Source organism: Salmo trutta, chromosome 2 (genome assembly GCF_901001165.1).
Source record: "Salmo trutta chromosome 2, fSalTru1.1, whole genome shotgun sequence".
NCBI classification, from domain to species: Eukaryota; Metazoa; Chordata; class Actinopteri; order Salmoniformes; family Salmonidae; genus Salmo; species Salmo trutta.
The window spans coordinates 68,152,182-68,160,982 of NC_042958.1; positions in this window are offsets into that span (position 1 = coordinate 68,152,182).

Sequence of the window (8,801 nt, forward strand, 5' to 3'; positions counted from 1 at the left end):
GGCCAGTAACCGAAAGGTTGTTAGATCAAATCCCCAAGGTAAAAGTGTGTCATTCTGCCCCTGAACAAGGCAGTTAACCCACTGTTCCTTGGCCATCATTGTAAATAAGAATTTGTTCTTAACTGACTTGCCTAGTTAAATAAATAAAAATCAGATGGGCTACAGAGACAGAGGGGCACTGTTTCGCTTGCTTGGGTGCTTTCTCTTGTGAGATACATTCAACCTCTTGCGAATTGAATGAAAATTATTTAACCCAGAGAGACAATATAAATTATTACTATGATTTAAAAAAAAATCTTGGTAAATTTGGGAGACACAAGGCAGTGCATTAAGGCCAATTTATGCTTGATCCGGAAATGTGGTCCGAGGCTTCGTAAGGAGGGTGTGACGCAATTGCAGAGCCTCCGGAGGCATGCAGAAGCCAAATCAAGGTCCGTACTGCATCATCGTGCACCTCTCAAATTTTGTAACAATGCTGAGGGTCACACCCAGATCTGTTTCACCTGTCTTTGTGATTGTCTCCACCCCCCTCCAGGTGTCGCCCATCTTGCCCATTATCCTCTGTGTATTTATACCTGTGTTCTCTGTTTGTCTTTTGCCAGTTCATTTTGTTTTGTCAAGCCTACAAGCGGTTTTCCCTCTCTTCCTGTCTCTCGCTTGTTGCTGTTTTTTAGTTTTCCTGGAGTTGACCTTTTCTGCATGCCTGCCGTCCTGTACCTTTGCCCCACCTATCTGGATTACTGCGCCAACCAGGACCTCAAGACTACTCTGTGCTGCCTGGTCTCCGCCAACCCCACCACCTGGAGCCAGCAGCTTGTGTGGGTGGAATATGCCCGCAACACCCTTCCCTGCTCTGCCATGGGCCTATCGCCATTTGAGTGTTCCCTGGGGTATCAGGCCCCGCTCTTCCCCAAGCAGGAAGAAGAGGTTGGCATACCTTCTGCCCAGATGTTTGTCCGCCGTTGTCGTCGTACCCGGAGAAGACCCTGGTCGGCCCTCCTCCTATATAAAAACAAACTCACTTTCTTGACTACTTCCTTCACAATAGCTTTGCTCTGCTAAGCACAAGAAGTAGGATAACACTGACGTCTGCGGAGGCTGCATCACAGTAAATGCTGTACGGTCACTTCAGATGTCAGATTGACCATGCAGTAGTACATGCAGAGCCTTGTACTGATCTCGATTTGGCCTCTGTAAGCCTCCTGAGGCTCCGCAATTGCGTCACACCCTCTGTTCTGAGCCTACGGATCATATTCCAGAGCAAGCATAAATTGGCTTTACAGTCACAACTTCTGCAGCCAGAATAACAGCAAAGTAGCTGCATTTAAGATTTTTTCTATTGTCTTTTGTTTGTTTTTAATTAGTTATTTTTTTTGGCTTGTATTTTGTATTTATATTTTGCTGTGTATTTTCTGTACATGACGTAATTCAGGGCTCATCTGTAAAAGAGACCTTAGTCTCAGTATGAGTCACTGATAAAATAAAGGTTAAATAAATAAATCAAAATGTGGATACCTCTATAACAATGAGCTGATGATGCCCAATTTTGCCTGGCATAGTGCCTTCTCATCAAAACACACGTTGACACTGTTCATTACGAGGATTGCGTATCAAACACTAGGCTAGAAGCTAACCTATTTCTCCCCTATTTGACCTAGACAGTTTGTGTATTGATATGTAGGCTACGTGTGCCTATTTTTATTGATGTAGTTCTGTCCTTGAGCTCTTCTTGTCTATTAATGTTCTGTATTATGTAATGTTTTGTGTGGATCACAGGAAGAGTAGCTGCTGCTTTTGCAACAGCTAATGGGGATCCTAATAAAATACTAAATAGTTTGTTGTTAGCAAACTGAATTCAAAAATATCAGTTGCTGAAAACGGCTTGTCAAACAAAAAATGTAATGTGGGAGGATTTGACAGTAGGGACCGGAGAAAGTCATGTTCATCATCACTCACCACGTTAGATGCTCCCAAAAAACATGTCTTTGCAAAAACAAATCAATTGCTAGCTAGCTATCTACGGTTTTCATCGTTGGACCTGCGTTTACAATTAATCCAATTTCGTTTTGTGTGGTTGTTGGTTTAACTTTCTGTAACTTTGTAGCAAGTACGGTCTGCATGTGTAAGCACATATTGCGTCATGATTGCAAGGTGTCCGGATATCTTCTTCAACTGTCCTGATATATTTTCCAACTGTCCCTTTTATCTGGTTTTAATGTCCATTCTAGAATGCCTTTCTAGCCAATCAGAAACGAGTATTCAACAATTCTGTGGTATAATAAGTAATAAGGACTTTTTATTGACTTTGAGTTCACTTACTAGAAGTATTTGAGTTAAAAATGCCTTGGGGTTTACAATGCAGCATACAGAGTTTGAAATGCAAACATGTGGATAGGATGAAAACCCATAGATCAGAAAGTGCTTCCTCAAGCGAGTTTCCATAATGTTTCATATTTGATGAAAACAAGATTCTGTTGCAGCCACTATACTACTCTAAGTGTCATGTTGTCATGGATATGAGTCAAAATGTTTGGAATTGTGCCAAACCTTTGTGCACTTTTGATGCCCACACAGCCGAGTGTGTGTGTGTGTGTGTGTGTGTGTGTGTGTGTGTGTGTTATGAGTCATATGACACATTGACACTACATAACCTGACCATACATAACAACTTATCTAACCATCCAAGCACAATGTGTCCCCCCCAACATCAATCTTCTGCTCAGTCAAGATAAAAGGAGGATTGTTTGAGGATGAAACCATGGGAAGATTATGATTTCAAACAGCAGGGACGGTTATGCTTATGTTTGTGCAGAGCTATGCCTCATTTACTGTAAGATTTATGATATATCTGTCTGACCTTATTGGATTCTCTAAAAGGTTTTTTCCCCTCGTCGGAGGGGAAAAACGGTGCGTAAACAGCATTATTAGGTTATTAACCATAGTAAAATGGTAACTATGTAATTACTTAGAAATCCCCTTGTTATTTGTTGTGGTGCTGATATTGAAATGTGAGAAATAAGGGTAGGCCTATGCTAATACACGTACTGCACCAAAACCACACTAAGAGAGAGGTACTTAACTGAGTATTCACCCACAATGGTTCTCAGTGTCGGTGGTATACTAAACAACAGACCTGTGTTCATAGAGTATTGTCATGGTTTCTCCTGGCACAAGACGGCAGCAGAGACCGCCCTAGAGACCTGTTATTGTACTCAGGTGTGTCTTATTATTTCATGATTGTTTCCCCTTTAAGAGAGGTGTGTTCTGTTTCCTTTTGTTAGTTCTTGAATTCAGTTTCCTCTGTTTCCCCATGTGAGTTTTGAGTGCTAGTGTTTGTTGTTTTTGATTAAATATATATAAAAATTGAAAATGTCTACCTGTTTTTGCTTTGTCATTATGGGGTATTATGTGTAGATTAATGAGGGGGGAAAAAACAATTTAATCCATTTTAGAATAAGGCTGTAGCGTAACAAAATATGGAAAAAGTCAAGGGGTCTGAATACTTTCCGAATGCACTGTGTGTGTGTATACATAAATGTGTATGTACAGTGCATTCGGAAAGTATTGAGACCCCTACACTTTTTCCATATTTTGTTACGCTACAGCCTTATTCTAAAATTGATTAAATTATTTTTTCCCCTCATCAATCTACACAATACCCTATAAAGACAAACCAAAAACAGGTTTTAGAAATGTTTGCAAATTTATACAAAATAAACCCTTTACTCAGTACTTTGTTTAAGCACCTTTGGCAGCAATTACAGACTTGAGTCTTCTTGGGTATGGCGCTACGAGCTTAGCACACCTGTATTTAGGGAGTTCATCCCATTATTTTCTGCAGATCCTCTCAAGCGCTGTTGAGTTGGATGGGGAGCTTCACTGCTAAGCTATTTTCAGGTCTCTCCAGAGATGTCCGATCGGGTTCAAGTCCGGGCTCTGGCTGGGCCACTTAAGGACATTCAGAGACTTGTCCCAAAGCCACTCCTACATTGTCTTGGCTGTGTGCTTAGTGTCGTTGTCCTGTTGGAAGGTGAACCTTTTCCCCAGTCGGAGGTCCTGGGTGCACTGGAGCAGGTTTTCATCAAGGAACTCTGTGTACTCTGCTCCGGTCATCTTTCCCTCGATCCTGACTAGTCTCCCAGTCCCTGCCGCTTAAAAACATCCCCAGAGCATGATGCTGCCACCACCATCCTTCACTGTAGTATTGGTGTCAGGTTTCCTCCAGATGTGAAGCCTGGCATTCAGGCCAAAGAGTTCAATCTTGGTTTCATCAGAGCAGAGAATCTTGTTTCTCATGGTCTGAGAGTCCTTTAGGTGCCTTTTGGCAAACTCTAAGCGGGCTGTCATGTGCCTTTTACTGAGAAGTGGCTTCCGTCTGGCCACTCTACCATAAAGGCCTGATTGGTGTAGTGCTGCAGAGATGGTTGTCCCTCTGGAAGCTTCTGCCATCTCCAAAGAGGAACTCTGGAGCTCTGTCAGAGTGACCATCGGGTTCTTGGTCACCTCCCTGACCAAGGCCCTTTTCCCCCAGTTACTCAGTTTGGCTGGGCGTCCAGCTTCAGGAAGAGTCTTGGTGGTTCCAAACTTATTCCATTTAAGAATGATGGAGGCCACTGTGTTCTTGGATCTTCAATGCTGTAGAAATTTTTTTCTACCCTTCCTCAGATCTGTGCCTCAACACAATCCTGTCTCAGAGCTCTATGGACAATTCCTTTGACCTCGTGGCTTGGTTTTTGTGCTGTCAACTGTGGGACCTTATATAGACAGGTGTGTGCCTTTCCAAATCACGTCCAATCAATTGAATTTACCACAGGTGGACTCCAAGTTTTAGAAACATCTCAAGGATGATCAATGGAAGCAGGATTCACCTGAGCTAAATTTAAAGTAACATAGCAAAGGGTCTGCATACTTATGTAAATAAGGCATTTCTGTTTTATTTTTAATACATTTGCAAAAATGTGTCAACCTGTTTTCGCTTCATTTTGGGGTATTGTGTGTAGATTGAGGGGAAAAAATGATTTAATCTATTTTAGAATAAGACTAACATAACATATAGCATGTGGAAAAAGTCGAGGGGTCTGAATACTTTCCCAATGCACTGTATGTATATACTGTATATACTGTACTAGTCAAATGTTTGGACACATATTCAGTGTTTTTCTTTAATTGTATTATTTTCTACATTGTAGAATAATAGTGAAGACATCAAAACTATGAAATAACACATATGGAATCATGTAGTAACCAAAAGTATTAAACAAATTCCAATATATTTTAGATTTGTCAAAGTAGGCACCCTTTGCCTTGACAGCTTTGAAGACTCTTGGCATTTTTTCAACGAGCTTCATGAGGAATGCTTTTCCGAAAGTCTTGAAGGAGTTCCCACATATGCTGAGCACTTGTTGGCTGCTTTTCCTTCACTCTGCAGTCCAACTCATCCCAAACCATCTCAATTGGGTCGAGGTCGGGTGATTGTGGAGGCCAGGCCATCTGATGTAGCACTCCATCACTCTCCTTCTTGGTCATATAGCCCTTACACACCCTGGAGGTGTATTTTGGGTCATTGTCCTGTTGAAAAACAAATGATAGTCCCACTAAGCGCAAACCAGATGGTTTGGCGTATCGCTGCAGAATGCTGTGGTAGCCATGCTGGTTAAGTGTGCCTTGAATTCTAAATAAATCACTGACAGTGTCACCAGCACACCTCCTCCTCCATGCTTCACGGTGGGAACCACATATGCGGAGATCATTCGTTCATCTACTCACAAAGACGCAGCAGTTGGAACCTAAAATCGCAAATTTGGACACATCAAACCAAAGCACAAATTTCCACTGGTCTAATGTCCATTGCTAATGTTTCTTGGCCCAAGCAAGTCTCTTCTTCTTTTTGGTGGCCTTTAATCAATGACACCGCCCTGGACCAGGAAGATTCTAACTTCCTGAATGCAAAAATATCTCGAAGCCGAAAAGGCCTTTGACCAAGTTGAGTGGTCCTATTTATTTGCGGTCCAACAGAAATGTGATATTGGAAACAGGTTCATAAAATGGATCCAGCTTTTTTATAGGAGCCCCTGCGCGAGAGTACTCACTAACCAATCATTGCCGCTCCAATTTAATCTTTATAGAGGGATGAGGTAGGGTTGTGCATTGTCGCCTCTGCTTTTTGCTCGTCATTGAACCTTTCGCTCAAGCAATCAGATCTCACGTAATAATACACAGCTATAATACTAAAGATACTCTAAATAAGATCTCTCTATACGCAGATGACATTCTCATCTATGTAACTGAACCCCAATCTAGTATTCCAGCTATTCTTGATTTGATTTGTGACGTGATGAGGTTGGACCCAGGTGCAGAGAAGAGACCAGACGAGGAATCAGTGGTTAAGGATACACATAATACTTTACTGAGGAACAGTAAACAAAGGATCACAGTAACACTGGTGTAACTCACTCACTCACTCATGAGACAACCGCAAATGGCAAACAGTTCAAGCTTCTGCAAAGCACAAGAGAAAACACACCTCTTTTAACAGGGAAATCATGAGTAATAGAACATGCCTGAGTGTCATAATTGTCTCTAGGATGGTCTCTGCCACCCTCTGGTGACAGGTGGAACCATGACATGAATAACCTGTGTTGTACCTTCTCGGGATATAGAATCAATTCGAACAAGAGTGAACTAATGCCCATACAGGTGCAAAACCCTTCTTGGTTAGAACATCTTCGATTTAAAATATCTTAAGACAATTGTACCTATCTGGGTATTGAAGTTACCAAACAATACTCCTTTACCTATTCCAGAACATCCTGGTATTCAAGTCCGTTCATAAAAACAACTGGACTCAATTATCAATCCATTCATCTGGGATTATAAAACACACAGGATAGGTAGAAAAAAAACCCACCTGTCACGACTGTTTAAATGATCGGACCAACGCGCAGCATGGTTGTAGTTCCACATAATGATATTTATTGTGAAACGTTGCAAAACACCAAATACTTCAATATACAAAAAAACAACAAACCGTGACGCAGAGAGGAAAACACACTACTCAAAAGATAATCACCCACAAAAACAGGTGGGACAAACATCAACTTAAATAGGACCTCCAATTAGAGACAACGACAACCGGCTCCCTCTAATTGGAGGTCATGCCAAACAAAAATCAACATAGAAATACAAAACTAGAAACTGAACATAGAAATAGAAAAACAGACAAACACCCCCTGTCACGCCCTGACCTACTCTACCATAGAAAATAACAACTTACTATGGTCAGGACGTGACAACACCTCTGTGAATTCAAGACGAAAGGAGGATTGGCTTTCCCAAATGTTATATTTTACTATTGGGCTGCTAACCTCCATGCTGTTACGTTTTGGCGTCATCCAGCTGGCTTAGTATGGAGCGTGAGGATTGCCACCCCTTCTATTGGAGCTGTGATTCTGTCCCCTGTCAATTTGGGGATGTCACTTTATAGTAAAAATCGAGTTATACATAGCACAGTCTGTATCTGGAAGTAAATTAAGGTCCATTTTGACCTTAGACCAAAATAATTCCTGCTCCCTATAGCAAGGAATCCCTCCTTTGTCCCTTCTAACCTTGAAAACACATTTGAGCTATGAGGAAAGCTATGGATCAAACCCATAGGGGATCTATATATATATAGAGGGACCTTTGCCTCTGTTGATTTGCTGAAGGGAACCTATAATCTTCCCAGAAGTAACTTTTCAGATACCTACAGATTAGAGACTGTTAGAAAACATCTTCCTACATTTGAAAATGCTAAACCTTCCACGTTTGACGGTTGAAACAAAATATGTCCCACCTCAGGCAAACTGATATCTATATGATGCTTTTCGATTTGTAAGCACACCCTCTACAGATGCCAGGCCCTGACATTTGTGTAGCAGACTGGGAGGATAGCTTGGAGTATATCCACACCGGCTCAATTAACTCCAGACATTGTCTTATACAATTCAAGATTTTACACAGATTACACTATTCCAAAAATAAACTGCATAGAATATTTCCTGATACCTCCCCTATGTGTGATACATTAATGGAGAGAGATTGGGGTAGGTGGGGGGGCTGTGAGGGGGGGACATCTGCCATCTTGTCTGTTTATTTGTCCTTGTTCTGTTTTTATTTTTATATATTTTTTTACTCTGGGTCTATTTGTATCTGTATTTTGTCTATATAAGAAATGCACACTTTTCTACAAAGTACCTATACACAATTCTTATGTGTTCAATATTTATTTTTTGATTGTTAAAAAGCTGGAGTGCATTATCCAGTGTGTGTGCGTGCGCGTGCAATTGTTGGCACTGTCATTGTTGGCACTATTAAATAATAAAAATGTTATTCTAGGGCTGGCATAGCAAAATGGCTCCTTAACTTAGTTACATGGCTAGCCCTAGGCACATGCGGTCGCTTGCGGCCCTTGGCCACTAGGGGGCCACCAACAATTTATTTATGTTTTTGGGGGAACTCCGTTCGGGGTCTCAACTTACTGTTGAGAGTTATAATAGTAGAATACACAAGGTGCAATTTCAAAATGTGGTTGTGCATCAGCAGTTTTCCTTTTATGTCAGTCACTGAAAGTAACTCAATTACCAGATGTCAGCAACATTTTTAGATCGGTAAATTAGTCTAGCCAGCTATCTAAATTTGAATTAATCATGGCCGTCAAATTACCGACCGGGCACGAAGGCCACATGCCCAGGGACCCTGACCTCCAGGGGGCCCCCATTTGCTATTTAACATTTTTTATGGACTCAGTCAGGGTCTCAACTTAC